Source organism: Hibiscus syriacus, unplaced genomic scaffold (genome assembly GCF_006381635.1).
Source record: "Hibiscus syriacus cultivar Baekdansim isolate YM2019G1 unplaced genomic scaffold, ASM638163v2 tig00110602_pilon, whole genome shotgun sequence".
NCBI lineage: Eukaryota > Viridiplantae > Streptophyta > Magnoliopsida > Malvales > Malvaceae > Hibiscus > Hibiscus syriacus.
The window spans coordinates 499,300-510,696 of record NW_024062798.1 but is presented as its reverse complement, the minus strand read 5'-3'; the positions used below and the strand labels follow the sequence as shown (position 1 = coordinate 510,696).

The 11,397-nt window shown below is 34.9% G+C and overlaps 2 pseudogenes; both read left to right on the top strand.

The window, feature by feature from the left end:
* The first annotated feature begins 1,640 nt into the window (after positions 1-1,640).
* LOC120135110 lies at positions 1,641-3,124 on the top strand (annotated as a pseudogene).
* A 3,898-nt stretch (positions 3,125-7,022) lies between these two features.
* Positions 7,023-9,124, top strand: LOC120135142 (annotated as a pseudogene).
* Positions 9,125-11,397: the final 2,273 nt, after the last annotated feature.

Sequence of the window (11,397 nt, the reverse complement as noted above, 5' to 3'; positions counted from 1 at the left end):
TCAAAACTGATAATTTAAGTACTTAACGGATAATTTACTTTTTTATTTTAATTAACATTGAAAATTCCTACGACGGAGGCCTACGAGCTCCAATTTGTTAGTTTGACTCAACCTAACAATCAATTTAATCACTGTGTTTAACTAATGACACCGACTCTTGGCACAACTGGTTGGATTCAAAAAGTTGAGTTTGTAAGGTCAAGTTTGAATCCTATCATCGTCACTCATGGTACACAATCTATAAATTCCTATATAAATTCTAACTTAGTCTTAGGTATGTCCTGGCTTGAATTGGGTGAACCACACCAAACATAAACTTCTAATGTACAAAAAAAAATTGTGTTTAATTAATAATATTCATCAATTTTATTGATTAAATAAATAAAAATAAAAAAGAGATTATTCAGTTTAATAATTATTTGTTAGCTTAGGATTCTTAGTTTTTTATTATTATTGACTATAATTTTTTGAGATAAGTTAGTTCATTTGTACTTTTATTCGACACCAGAGGTTAATAAGTCAATTCATTTATTTTATAAATATGATTATTTATTTTATATAAATTAATATATTTAAAATAGATATTATGTTAATAATATTTCTAATGTAGGATTAAATAATCATTTTGTCTCATTCTTTTTTAGATTATTTTGACTTTCAACATTTTATTTTAAAATAAATACTTATAACATTTAATTAAATATTCATTTTAGTCTTTATTTTTCTAAAAGTATTTTTACCCCTTAATATTTTATTTTAAAACAAAAGACTTGTAGTTTTAAAGTGTTAACTATTCTTGACTGAAAATTTAAATCTATATAGGGACTTTTTTGCTCCAAAATAAGATATTGGGAGTTAAAAATGCATAAAAAAGAATAAGAGTCAAAATGATTACTTTATTATATTTTGAGGTATTTTCTGACATTATACCTACAAAATATCATCTATTTAATATTAACTCAATTTTAATTCAGCAAAAATATTGTTTCTTAATAAACTAAAAATAGATGTATCAAATAAATTTGATGACTTAAAAAATGATACATTACCTCAAATAATAAATTATGAAACACTTACAAATTTTCGATAATTAATATAAAAATAAGTACTTAAACTATATTTAAAAGTGATTTTTGACACTTAAAGAATTTTTGTTAAAAATAGATGCTTAATATTTTCTCTGATATACTTTTAAGTGTCAACTGTTAAAAATAGTTAAGTGACACATGCCACGTTCATTTTAAAAAAGATATTTTTAAATAATAATTTATTTTTAAAAATTAAATAATTTAAATGTGACACATGTACTTAATTTTTTTTAACAGTATGCACTTAAAAGTATAATAAAAATAACATTAAGTACTTATTTTAACAAAAAAAAATTCTTTAGACATCAAAAGTTAAATTTGAGTATAATTTAAATATTTATTTTTGTATTAAACCAATTTTCAATTATAACTGAAATATTTTTATTTCAGTTTTCATATAATTAGTGACAAATTATTGTATTATTTTGAATTTAACGATTCAATATTATTATTATTAAATCAATAAATTTAGAGTGTTATTCAGCACAATTTTTCCTACAAAAATCATATATAGAGTCGTTCTTTTCCGTTCGGCCAAAAACGGACCGTAGCAACTAAACCTTAGGGAAAAAGGGTACTTATCGTCGTCTTCTACTTGGATGCCCCTGGTTCTGTGTATGAAAGTGACACAAGAAGTAAATGCAGAGAATGGAAAATCAAACCACGAATCAGCCCCGAGTCTACCAAATCGACGAGTCAGCTCCCTACTCACGGATTGCCATCAACTTCTTCAGCTGAACAAACCCAGGAACGGAACCGCCAAGAATCAATGCAGCACGAAACCCACGAGGTGTCAGCTCAATCCCCAAAACGCTCGAGAAACGCCAACCTTCCTCCACCGTCGTTTCCACTAGAAATCATTGTCGAGATCCTCTCAAATTTGCCCGTGAAATCCCTCCTCCGTTTCAGGTGCGTTTCCAAATCCTGGAAAACGCTCATACACGACCCTTTCTTCATCAAAAAGCACCTTAAAAACGACCCCAAGTTATCTAAAAAACAAGTCTTAATCAACACCGCAACCACCCAAACCCAATATAGCATCAAATCATGCTTTCTTAACTCTGTTTTCCTTGACCCAATTGTCACTACCATGGAAATCGAATACCCATTGAAGAACGATTCCCGTTGTGATTGGGTTGTGGGTTAATGTAATGGCTTAGTTTGCATAGCTATTAGACAAGATACAGTCATTTTATTAAACCCCGCTTTAAGGGTTTCCAAAAGGTTGCCTGATTTAGGGTTTAAGAAAAGGAGGGGTTGCTATACTGTTTATGGGTTTGGTTTTGATGCTTCCCTGGATGATTATAAGGTTGTTAGGGTATTTTGTTATCAAAGTAAGGGTTTTGAAGATGCTTATGAGAGTATAGTTAGGGTTTATTCATTGAGGACTAATAGCTGGAGAAGGATTCAAGATTTCCACTTTGGGGTTCCTTGTAATGAAGCTGCGAAACATGTTGATGGGAATTTGAATTGGATTGTTTTTCACGGACAAGAGGGCTTTTCGTGTACTATTGTCTCCCTTGATTTGGCTCAGGAGACGTATAAGGAAGTTCCACAGCCGTGTTACGGCGATGGCGCAAGCGAAAGGACATTAGGGGTATTGGATGGATGTCTTTGTGTGCTTTGTAACTACGGGAGATTGTATGCTGTGGTTTGGGTTATGAAAGAGTATGGAAAGAGAGAGTCTTGGACTAAGCTGATTACTATTCCGTACTTGCCGTATCCGGGAGCCGAATTCTATTCCGCACCTTTGTTTGTATCAGAAACTGGTGTAATTTTGTTTCATCTTGGGATGAATCTAGTTCTATACGATTCCAAGGAAAATGCGTTTAGGATCCCTGTGATTCCTTATGATGCTATTTCGTATATTGATCAAGCAGAAGTCTATGAGGAGAGCCTTGTTTCGATATAGATGAATGGCGTTAATAGCTATCACGAACAAAGAGAAAAGGTAAATTTGAGATTTCTTCTTTCGCATTTGTAGTTTCTGGGTACCTTCTCTGTTGGTCCATCTATTTGGCTTAGTTTCATCATATCAGAGTTTATGGGATGAGAAAATATCTTGAACTATATGTTTAGTTGTAAAATTAAAAATTTTACAGTTAAATCCATAACAAAATATTAATTCTGAAAGAATTTATATTAACTTGGACTCTTTACTTTCAAGCAGGTTGAATAATTCAAATCTATATTCAATTAGAATTTCAATTTAGTTTAAATTTTCTGTGTTTATTAAACACCACTTTAAGGGTTTCCAAAGGGTTGCCTGATTTAGATTGTAAGACGGGTACTTATCCTGTTTATGGGTTTGGTTTTGATGCTTCCATGGATGATTACAAGATTGTTAGAGTTTGTAGTCATCCGGATAAGGCCATTGAAGATGGTTACGATAGTACGTTTATTCCTCGAGGACTAATCGTTGGAGAAGGATTCACAATTTCCCATCCCGGGTCTCTCGTAATGATGGTGTGAAACATGTCGATGGGACCTTGAATTGGGCTTTTTGCGGTAGCCGAGATGTGGGTTTTCCGTTCACTATCATCTCCCTCGATTTGGCTCGGGAGACGTATGACGAAGTGATGCAACAGTGTTACGGTGAAGGTGGCTGCGATGGTGCGGGTGAAAGGACATTGGGGGTCTTGGATGGTTGTAGAGAAGTCGGAGTAAATTTCTACGGTGCGGTGACATAGCACACAAAGACAACCATAGGGTGTGCTTTCTCTGTTGGCTCGTCTGGTTTAGTTTCATCATATTGAATTAGTTTAGTTAAATTTATGTGTCCATTGTTACACATTTAATTCATGTTGTCTTGGTTGCACCAATTGTTGGCACAATGAACTGCTTGATCTGCAAAAGCATTTACACGCCATAGGGTCATTAGGGGTGTAAAAGAACCGAGTTCAAACGAATGAGACTGTGTTCGTGTTTGTTTGTTAATTTTTGAAGATGTTCATGTTTGTTTAAATTTTCTATATCGTGTTCATGTTCGTTTATTTATTGTTCTCGAATATTTTGTTTATATGTTTTCAAACATGTTCGTTTAACATTCGTGGACATGTTCATTTATATGTTCAAAAATAGTGAAATTAAGTTTTTAGTTGTTTAGCTCTTTAGGCTTCACATTTTCAACTTCAGAGTTTACCTTGTGTTTAATTTAATCTCCATCTTCATCAATATTTAAAATGTAAAAGAAAAATAAGAATCGGATAAAAATGCATATAAACAAGTCAATAAATGAACTTATTCGCGAACATAAACAAAATGAACACATTTTTTTTATGTTCGTTCGTTTATTAAATGAGCATCAAATTATATCCATATATATTTATTTAACTTGTTAAACAAACATAATGAACATTATTTAAACGGTTCAAAAACATTATTCGAACGGTTCACGAATATTACTCAAAATGAAACTCGAAGAGACGGAGATATTACAGTTGATTCGTTATAGTGCTGTTAAATCGGCCGTGAGAATTAAGATTGTGACAATACTATTTTGGTTGAGAAAATTAAGCAAAATCATCTGGAAATCAAAAGAATCCAATAACGCATGCACATTTAGAATTCATGAAGTGTTATTATATTTATATATAAGTCATGGTCATTGTATTTTGATGCCAGTAAATGTTCTTTGTCGAGTGGAGTTTCATGCATCATATTCACTTGAAAAAGTGCATTCGATTTTCACTTCTTTCCCGTTTTTGTTTGCCTTTCCATCTCTAGACTAGGGATGGACATGAGTCGGGTTAGGTCGGGTTTTCGGTCATTTTGACCTGATCATAAAATATATACCATTCACCTAAAATCCGATCCGATTCGATTCGAGTTTAGAGGCGACTTCACTTGATCAAAATTCGATTCAACTTTTTGAGATAAAATACGAACCCGACCTGATCTTAAATAAATATGTTTATAAAAATATTATTTTTATTCAATAAAAATAGGGATCTAATAGAAAAAAATAATATATAAAAGGTTATTATTGTAATTATTCTTAAATATATAAGATAAATTTACATTATTTTTTTAGATGTGTCGGGTCGGATTGAATCGGGACCCATCGAATTCGGGTCCCTTATCCATCCCTACTCTAGACCATGTAAACTTTTCTATTAATTCTAAAAATTAAAGAGTATTATATGTTTAAGTACAATTCAATTCACATCTTTTTAAATGTTGTTGTTTAGAACTTTAAATAAACATTTCAATTCTTTAAAATTGAAAAGAATTTTAATTTTAAAAAATAATAGATATCTTATGTTTAATTTGTAACTATTAAAGAGATTTTAATAAAATCTAAAGATAAAATGATATAAGACAATAAAACGAATTAATCAACCTTTACAGTAACCACAAAAGACGTTAAATAATAACGATCTCTAACAATTATTAAAAAGAATGAAAAATTCCCAACAAAAATATTGATAAGGTGAAATAAAAAGTTAGATTTTTTTTTTTTAAATTTTCATGGCTACATCCAGGGATGGACTTAGGTGGAGGTGATCTACCCCTAAAAATATAATATATTTTAGATTTGTTCTATGTATTTTCTAATGAAAATTTATTTTCGTCCCCCTAAAATTTTATAAGTTCAAGTTCGTCTCCCCTGTTATAAAATTTACCCCATAACTAAAAATCTTGTTTCCGTCCCTGACTACATTAAAACTGCAATAATGTCATGTGGTTTTGATTTTATCGGTTCGATATTTTAATTGAATTTAAAATCAAATTTTAATATTTATATTAAAATAGTTTGATGCAATAACCTCATTTAAATAAAATAATAAAAATTTAAAATCAATTTAATTAATTTAGGGACAAGTTTGAAAGTTTTAGAAAATTGCAAGAGGAAGTTTAGGAAACTATCCCCAATTTTAGCCATTTTCTGTTAGCAGAGAAACAAACAATAAAGAAATGGAGTAGTTAACCACAAGATTCGAACGCTTGTCACCTAAGAGGGCCACTCACGCCCTTACCATCTAAGCTAGGCTACTGACTTGTGAGATTTTTCTTTGAAAAGAATTTTTAAATGTGAGAAGTCGCCATCGATCATTAAAGGTGTACAATAAAAACCGATTAATTTTAATCAAATATTTTAATTTTATCAAAATACCGAGTTTTAAGGTCCGCAAAAATTCAGAAATCCAGAAAATACCAAGTATATTTAGTGGATGTTCTTTCTATTTGGACTATGTGCATTAGAAAATTTCTCAACTTTCTTCTCTTTTATTTTGATAGAGGCGAAGATGGAGTTTATGGTGTACTTCATCATCACAAGCAAGTCATCAAACCTTTATTTCACTGTTATTTCACATGTTGTGGTAAGCACCGTCCCCTTTCTAAATACACACAAGCTCAACTATAAGTAGGGAAAGTGAAGTGGGAAAAAACAAAAAAGATGATGTTGGACTGACATAAGTATTTATGTTAAAAGAAATAAAGATGTTTTCCTTATGAGACAATTTGATTACGAAAATTTCAATTGCGGCCCAAGCACGCCTTCATCACCGGGAGAGACACTTTGTGCTGCAGTCTCAGCCTCTGCCTGGGTGGAACCCTATGGAAAGTGTACCATTTCATTTTCTCTCAGAATTATTTTTTTTAAGATTCATACATCTGAGACCGATAATTCTTATTATTCATAGATTACAAGCGGTGGGAAGAAGAGATTGAGAAATGGCAAAGTCCTATCCTCAATGATGAAAGGCTGCCAGAATGGTAACAGCCATTGCATCTTTTACTTTTCTCATCAACCTTATCTTGCCTTCTGTTCTACACCCCCCTTCACTTTTCTCATCCCTCTCATCCCCATTATGTATTTCAGGTACAAATTTACGCTGTTTAACGAGCTCTACTTTTGGTTGCTGGTGGTACTGTTTGGATAGGTACTCATGCAGTGTGTCTTGCTTGCTTCACTTCTTGCTTTACGATATGGCATCATTTACATATTGTATCTTGTATACCAGCAGATTGGTCTTTAAAGCTTAATGAATTTGTCTTCCGTAATCACTGTGCGGATTCTTCTTTGCCATCCACAAGCGTGAAAAATGATCAAGATTTACCAAACAGTGTAGAAAGCATAGATGTTGAAGTAACCGAAGCTAAAGTGAACCGCGAGCATAGTACTACCAGTGGGTGCAATGGTTCTACTGGTGTTGGGTTGAAAAATAACGGCGACTCGGGTACTCCTCAGAATAAAGGAACCAGCAACCACTTATCGCATCACTTCAAATGGCAGGATCAACTAGATGACAGGGATGATGTTGGTAGGTTTCTTTACTTGGAGGGAGTGGAGTATATCCAAGCCCGGCGAAGGGTGCGACCGCCTAGGGCCCACGTTTGTTGGGCCCATGTTTTTAATTTTTTTAAAGTTTAATATTATCTCAGAACATATATACCTCAGACTATATACCGATAGTTCTAGCCATTCCCCACGTGGAGAGTTAATATTAAACTACCCATATAATTTTTTTATTCAAAACCCATTTTTAATCATGTATTTCCCCACGTGAAACATCATAATTGAGTAGATCAAAACCTCACTCATGCTCTACTATACATTAGGGCCCAAGTTATTTTTTTAAGGGTCTTTATTTTTTATTTTGCTTAGGGCCCTTAAAATGTCAAGACCGGCCCTGAGTATATCATTCGGTGCACTTATGATGTACACTTCTATGCATCTTTTTCCCTTCTCGAGCTTTTTCCTAAAATTGAGCTCAACATTCAACGAGACTTTGCCAAGGCTGTTTTATCCGAGGATGGAAGGAAAGTAAGGTTTCTAGCAGATGGTAACTACGGAATTCGGAAATTTAGAGGAGCTGTTCCTCATGATCTAGGGACTCATGATCCTTGGAATGAAACGAATGCTTATAACATACATGACACAAGCAAATGGAAGGATCTGAATCCTAAGTTTGTGCTTCAAGTGTATAGAGATTTTGCTGCCACAGGGGATATGTCATTCGGAGTCGATGTTTGGCCCGCTGTTTGTACTGCAATGGAATATATGGAACATTTTGATAGAGATGATGATGGCCTAATCGAGAATGATGGGTTTCCAGATCAAACTTATGATACTTGGACTGTCCATGGGGTAAGTGCTTCCAAGCTGCTGCTGCAATGGCCGAGCAGATAGGTGACAAGTTCTTCGCTGAAACATGCAAAACCAAATTCTTTACAGAAAAATCAGCATTTGAAAAGAAACTGTGGAATGGCTCTTATTTCAACTACGACAGCGGGTCGAGTAGTAACAGTAAGTCGATACAAGCGGATCAACTGGCAGGACAATGGTACACAGCATCTTCAGGCTTGGAGAAAAATATATGATTTCAATGTGATGAAAGTTAAAGGAGGTCGGATGGGCGAGGTGAATGGGATGCATCCCAACGGAAAGGTGGACGAGACATGCATGCAGTCGCGCGAAATATGGACCCGTGTTACCTATGCTGTTGCGGCAAACATGATTCTTGCTGGAATGGAGAAAGAAGCATTCACAACTGCTGAAGGCATTTTCAGTGCGGGCTGGTCCGAGGAGCGTTTCGGGTAAGTCTTTAAAATGATATTTAGTTTCTATTGTTTCGAACTTAAAGTCAGTTGTCCCTCATGATATTTGATCCTAATTCCGTCCTTAATGTGAACCGTTACTTAAACCCCATTTTACTTTTTCAAGCAGTTACTGGTTCCAGACTCCAGAAGCATGGACGATGGACGGCCATTTCCGATCTTTTATATACATGAGGCCTCTTGCAATATGGGGTATGCAATGGGCACTGTCCATACCTAGAGCAATCCTTGAGGCCCCTAAAATAAACATGATGGATAGGATCCTCATATCTCCGGCAACGTTTTCATTCTCTCTAACCGGGAATGGAGTTCGAAAGATAGCTAACAAAGCAAAGTGCTTCGGGAATTCGGTATTGCAGTGTTCATGCTGATCATCATATTCATGTAAAACCTCAACAGATTAACTTTGTTATACGCTTCCATTCAACCCGTTTCTCAGCAGAATGCCGAGGAATTCGAGGCTAAGGAAGCTGTTCCAGTAACCGTGCAGCAAAAATGTGGCCACCCTCAGATGATGGTGAGTAATTCTAATTACCTGGCCTAGAATGACATTTTCCCATTAAGGTGTATCATTAGTAAATAATCCAACTGTCTACATTTTGTTTGATATGCTTACTGGATTTGAACATGTTAGGTGATAATGCAAGCAGGGATTCAAATTGCGATCGCGTTTTCGGTCATATATCGTTTACCGCGATTGCGGCCGAGCTATTACAGGTATATCGGAAGGCAACGCTACCGTTATTTCACGGGCGCTATCGTAGTCGTGGACTGTATTTAAAACCCTGAATGCAAGTTGAAAATTAGATTCGTTATACTTGATTCTTGTTCAGATTTGGATGTGATTCATATATATAAATTACCGGTATCAGCTAGATTTGAATAAGATGATTTAAATTCCAAACTCGGAATTCGAGTTCAAAGGTTAGATTTGAATGGAATGGCTTAGAATTATTACCAAGTTTAGATACATCCAATTGGTGAATTTGATTTTGATGGTTTAAGGATCATCAAAAGACTAAATTGATCTGATGCGATTTTGGTTTTATTTGTGTCGGGACCGTCTTTCGGTTGGGTCTCGAATTGAGTTTCGACTTGAATTGATTGATTTAGAGTCGTCACCGACCATTTTAAAGTGAATTTAGGTGGGTCGGACACCATCTTACTTGATCTGCGTTGTACCAGAAACATGTAGGGTTCGGGAGTCGGTTATGGTCAAGGAAGGATTAACACCTTTGAACCGCCCTTTCAGTACCAATTAATTTGACGGTTGCCTTTAATTGCGAAAAATTAAAAATTTAAATACTCGATTCGAATTACTTACCTTTGATCGTTTGAAATTACCGTTGTAAATGCCAAAAAATATTAGATAGTAAAATAAAAATAAAAACAAAAAAGAATAAAAAGAATATATATATATATATAAACCCATTTTAATATAATAATAATACTACAAAATAGTAAAAAAAAGTAAAGATGATGGGAAATAATAAAATAATAAAAATTAATAATAATAAAAGGTTAGTAAACAAATAAATAAATGAGAATAAAAAAGGTAAAACAAAAGAAAAATTAAATTAAATTAAAACTGTGAGAAAAATAAAATAAAATAGAAAGGCAGCAAGGACTAAAATTAAAAATAAAATAAAACGAGGGACAAATTTAAAAGAAAAAAAAAACAGAATTAGAACCAAATTAATAGTTTCGATCAAATGCTTACAAAACCCGAGAGACCAAAATGGGAATTGACCCTTTACAGTTGGAAAACACGGATATGAGAGCTTAAAACGGCGTAGTTTCGTTCCCCCTATATATGCACATTTCAAAGGCCAAAATGGCCAAGCCTTCTTCATTTTGTCATCTTCCCCCCCTCTCCAAAGATGAAATCTCTCTCGCCTCTCTCTAAAGATCCCCACCGGCGGGGAACTGGCCACCCGCCGACCGCCTCTGTCGAGCGACGGCCGATAACACCCGAATCACTCAAAACACTCATCTCTACCCCGTAAACGCTATCCCGATTCCTAAATCCCCAAAAACCCCGCCAATCGACGTAGATCTAGCCCGAAAGCTTCTGTTTGTACCTTTTTCGCCGACGACCTTTTGCCTTCTTGGTTGAGACCTCGGCTTTCGGTTTTCCTTGCATATTTGCTTTGTGTTTTTGATGTGGGGCTTTGGTCTCACTGTTTTTTAGGATGGTTGGCTGTTTGTTTTTGGCTCTCTGTTGACGTTGGCTTGTCGTTGATGTTGTGTATCTCGACTGTTTTTGGGTTTTGGTTGGTCGTGTTTCGATTTGCTTTCGTTGGTGAGGTTCTGGTTTACTGTTTGGTATTATGTGTTTTTGTTGGCTCTTGTTTACTGTTGGTACTCGATGGTTATGTTCGTAATGGGTACTGTTCTAGTGGCTGGTTGGCCCCCACTCCGTGTTGGTCACCGGGGTATTTATACCCTGCTCGGTGAACCAGTACCCCGGGTTGTTCTGTTTTGCTCGGGGCGTTACTGCTGAAATCCCGGGATCCTCGGCCGACGTCCGGCCGTTTCGCGTGACCCTTGATCTCCTGACTTTGCACGGCGCTGACTGTTATCAGAAACCCTAATCTAATGTTGTTACGGGCTGGGTCAGGCCCACTCAAGACTTTTTGGACTAGACCCTGGGTAAAACGAGAAAAGAGAAAAAATAAGTAATAAAAATAAATAAATAAAATAAAAAAGAAGGTTAATAATAATAATAATAATAATAAATATA